Below are 4,918 nucleotides of genomic sequence, written 5' to 3'. Positions count from 1 at the left end.
CAAAAAAGAAACCCTCTGAACTCCAAAGAGGCACTTAGACCCCTTCACAAACAACGCATTAGTACAAAGGACCTGAAACACCATCCTAACCTGCTTCACATGAGACTCCCAATCATCGGAGAAAACCAAAATATCATCCAAATACACAATCATAAATTTATCAAGATAATTCTGGAAGATATCATGCATAAAGGACTGAAATACCGATGGAGCATTAGAGAGCCCGAATGGCATTACAAGATATTCAAAATGGCCTTCGGGCGTATTAAATGCTGTTTTCCATTCATCACCTTGTTTAATACGCACAAGATTATACGCCCCTCGGAGGTCGATTTTAGTAAACCAACTGGCACCCTTAATCCGAGCAAACAAATCAGAAAGCAAAGGTAACGGATACTGGAATTTGACAGTGATCTTATTGAGAAGGCGATAATCTATACAGGGTCTCAAGGAGCCATCCTTCTTGGCAACAAAAAAAAATCCCGCTCCCAACGGTGACGAAGACGGGCGAATATGCCCCTTCTCCAAGGACTCCTTTACATAACTCCGCATAGCGGCATGCTCTGGCACAGACAGATTGAAAAGTCGGCCCTTAGGGAACTTACAGCCAGGAATCAAATTAATGGCACAATCACAGTCCCTATGAGGAGGCAGGGAACTGGACTTGGGCTCATCAAATACAACCTGGAAATCCGACAAAAACTCAGGAACTTCAGAAGAAGGGGACGAGGAAATGGACATCAAAGGAATATCACTATATATCCCCTGACAACCCCAACCAGTCACAGACATAGGTCTCCAATCCAGCACTGGATTATGTTCCTGTAACCATGGAAAACCCAGCACAACAACATCATGCAAATTATGCAACACCAAAAAACGAATATCTTCCTGATGTGCTGGAGCCATGCACATGGTTAACTGTGTCCAGTACTGAGGTTTATTCTTGGCCAATGGCGTAGCATCAATCCCCCTTAAGGGAATAGGACTCTGCAAAGGTTCCGAGGAAAAACCACAGCACCTGGCAAACTCTAAGTCCATTAAGTTCAGGGCAGCGCCAGAATCCACAAATGCCATAACAGAAAAGGATGACAATGAGCAAATCAGGGTAACAGACGAGAAATTTAGGCTGTATAGTACTAATGGTAACAGACCTAGGGATCCTCCTAGTACGCTTAGGGCAATCAGAAATAGCATGAGCTGAATCACCACAGTAAAAACGCAGGCCATTCTGACGTCTGAATTTCTGCCGTTCTGCTCTAGTCAAAATCCTATCACATTGCATAGGCTCAAGACTTCGCTCAGAGGACACTGCCATATGGTGCACTGCCTTGCGCTCACGCAAGCGCCGGTCAATCTGAATGGCTAGAGACATAGACTCGCTCAAACCGGCAAGCGTAGGAAAGCCCACCATTACATCTTTTAGGGTTTCAGAAAGACCTTTTCTGAAAATAGCAGCCAGCGCCTCTTCATTCCATTTAGTGAGCACAGACCATTTTCTAAATTTCTGGCAATATAACTCTGCCGCTTCCTGACCCTGACACAGGGCCAACAGTGTTTTCTCAGCATGCTCTACAGAGTTAGGTTCATCATACAACAATCCGAGCGCCTGAAAGAATGCATCTACATTCAATAATGCCGGATTCCCTGTTTCCAGAGCAAATGCCCAGTCTTGAGGATCACCACGCAGTAAGGATATGATGATTTTCACTTGCTGAATGGGATCACCAGAAGAACGGGGTTTCAAAGCAAAAAACTATTTGCAGCTATTTTTAAAGTTCAAAAACTTGGATCTGTCCCCAAAAAACAAATCAGGAGTAGGAATTCTTGGCTCTAGAGCTGGAGTCTGAACAATATAATCTTGGATACTCTGGACTCTTGCAGCAAGTTGATCCACACGAGAAAACAAACCCTGAACCTCCATACCAGAGCATATATCCAGCACCTCCCGGATATCAAGAGGAAAAAGAAGACAGAACAGAGCACAAAAAAAAGATGGTTCAGAACTCTTTTTTTTTCCTTCTTTTGAGATGCATTCAATTCATTCCTGGCCTGCTGTACTGTTATGACCTGGTGGTTAAGAGGCCACACTGATATGACCTGGTGGCTAAAACGCAACATGGAACGAGCTCTGAGAAGGTGGTATCTCTACTGACCGCAGTCCCTAATCCTAACAACACAACTAGCTGTGGGATGTTCCTGACACTCCCTAGACACCTCGTCACAGCCTCAAATATAGCTACCCCTAAAGAAGGAAATAGAAAGCTATCTTGCCTCAGAGAAACCCCCAAAAGGAAAGATAGCCCCCCACAAATATTGACTGTGAAAGGAGAGGGAAATGACGAACACAGAAATGAAATTAGATTTCAGCAAAGGGGAGGCCAATACTAAACTAGATAGACAGAGAGCAACGATACTGTGCGGTCAGTATTAAAAACTACAAAATCCACGCAGAGTTTACAAAAATGAACTCCACACTGACTCATGGTGTGGAGGGGCAAATCTGCTTTCCCAGAGCTTCCAGCTAACCTAAATAAGACATAGTGACAAGCTGGACAAAAGAGACAAAATGCAAAGCAATAGAGTCCAAACAAATGGACAAACAAACTAGCAAAACTTATATTTTGCAGACAAGGACTGGCCATATGAGAAATCCAAGGGAAGAATCAAATCCAACCAAGAACATTGACAGCAGGCATGGACTAAAGCCCAGAGCAGGTTTAAATAACAAACCCAGGCAAGGCGTTTAGTGAAGGCAGCTGCTACAGCTACCTAACGGAGCAGCAGTTCCACTCGAAACCACCAGAGGGAGCCCAAGGGCAGAACTCGCAAACATACCATTAGCAACTACAGGAGGGAGCTCCAGAACGGACCTCACAACAGGTAGGCGAGAGTAAACTATATTTTGAGCTGGATTAGGCTGTCAATTCAGATACTAACAGTTGCTTACTGTGAGCGCACACTATATCTCCATCTTTGGTCCGCAGCCAGCAGGGCGCGTCCGAGGGTGAGTTTATACCTAATAGGAATATACTCACCCTCGGACGCGCCCTGCTTCTTTCCGGCAGCCTTCCTTCCTAAGAATCAGCCCTTCCAGGACCTTCGGTGATGTCGCGGTGACATCGCGGCTTGTGATTGGTCGCGCGAGCGGTCACATGGGCGGCCGCGCGGCCAATCACAAGCCGCGACGTCACCGCGACGTCACCGCAAGGTCCTGGAAGGCTGATTCTAAGGAAGGAAGGTTCCCGGTTAGTACCAGGGCGCGTCAGAGGGTAAGTATTGCGATATATTTTATTTTAATTCTTTATTTTACACTAAAATATGGATCGCAGGGCCTTAAGGAGAGTTTCCGCTCCTTCAGACCCTGACCCCGACCCCGACTTTTTTATAGGATCGGCCGATTTCACTCGACCCGACTTTTGAAAAAGTCGGGTTTCGTGAAACCCGACCCGATCCTATAAAAGTAAAGGTCGCTCAACCCTAGTGATGAGTTGCCTGGATGACCCAGAGACTCTGCAAAGAAAAGTGGCGCGTTCCTCTGCAACCAAGTGGTGGAACAGGATAATACATTGACATGCAAACAAGAGGGTTCATCAAAAAGACCAGAAACAAATTTAATTTCAAAATTAAGAGTATTGAGTAGAAGCAAAAGGTGCTTCTACTCTTTACTGAGCAAAGGGTCTGAATACTTATGACCATGTGATATTTCAGTTTTTCTCTTTAAACAAATTTTCAAAAATTGCTGCCTTTCTGTTTTTTTCAGTCAAGATGGGTTGCAGAGTGTACATTAATGAGGGGAAAAAAAAGATCTTTTTTTGAATTTACCAAATGTCTGCAATGAATCAAAAGAGTTTCCGGCGCCACAACTGTGGTGCCGGGGAACACTAAATAATAGATTTAATGCACTGAGTGTGTACAACGCCACTCTGGCGGACGCCAATAACCACCCTAACTAGGGACTGGAAATCGAACTTGTTGTGCACGGCGCCGTACTGGCGAACGCTGCTAAATGGACACTGTATTCGTGCTCTTGTGCTGGATTCCTCTATCTGGCGCTGTATTTGCTCCAGACACCCAACCACATACAACAACACTAGGGAAGGGAATGATTAGGAGCTTTCACCAGATAACGTACTCCTATCCAGACACATTTCTGTTAATACTAGTGCATGGCCGAGCGGCCATGCAAAACTTTTATAGTTGCAACTTTCCGGGACCTTGCCAGTGGTCCAATCAGAGCCGCTTGAGGATCTGAGCATGTGACCTCTGACCTCCAAAGGGAGATCATCCCACAGGCATGCTCAGTAGACAAAAAGCAGGACTTAGTCCCAGGGGCGTCTGCTGATCAATGCTGGTACAATAGCTGGGCCTGGGACGGCAGCAGTAACCAGACGCACAGTATCAGCTTGAGCAAGCTGCTGGGACCAACATCTCTGCTGAGCAGGCTCCTCTGTGGCTGAGGAAGAATGGGAGACCGCAGAGAACATGGTTCGAGACTCCCCCTGTGCAGCGGCGGGAACTTGACAACTAACACACTGCATGTAGAGCATGTTTTATTACTCATATTATTATTCTGTGTAAGGCCGAATCATGAACAATTGTGTGGAGCATGTGAAAGCATTCATGTTCCAAAATGTCCAAGTGCAGACCAACAAATCAACATCAAACTACCAGATACACGCGGCTAGGGTTGGCAGATTGCACTAAATAAATATGACGATAAAGTGCAATTGCAACCCAGGATCCACCATGCAGAGTTCTTAAACTGCAGCTAATATGAACAATGGCGGATCACACAGCAAGCGATTGCTTGCACTCACAGAGTTTGGCCAGGGTCACACTAGAGAGAAATACAGACGTATGAGAAGCGCAAAAACAACGCATTATACTCGGACCAATGTTTCTTTATGGGGCAGCT

Source organism: Ranitomeya imitator, chromosome 4 (assembly GCF_032444005.1).
Source record: "Ranitomeya imitator isolate aRanImi1 chromosome 4, aRanImi1.pri, whole genome shotgun sequence".
NCBI classification, from domain to species: Eukaryota; Metazoa; Chordata; class Amphibia; order Anura; family Dendrobatidae; genus Ranitomeya; species Ranitomeya imitator.
The sequence above is the reverse complement of the archived record's forward strand: the minus strand, read 5'-3'. Positions refer to the sequence as shown.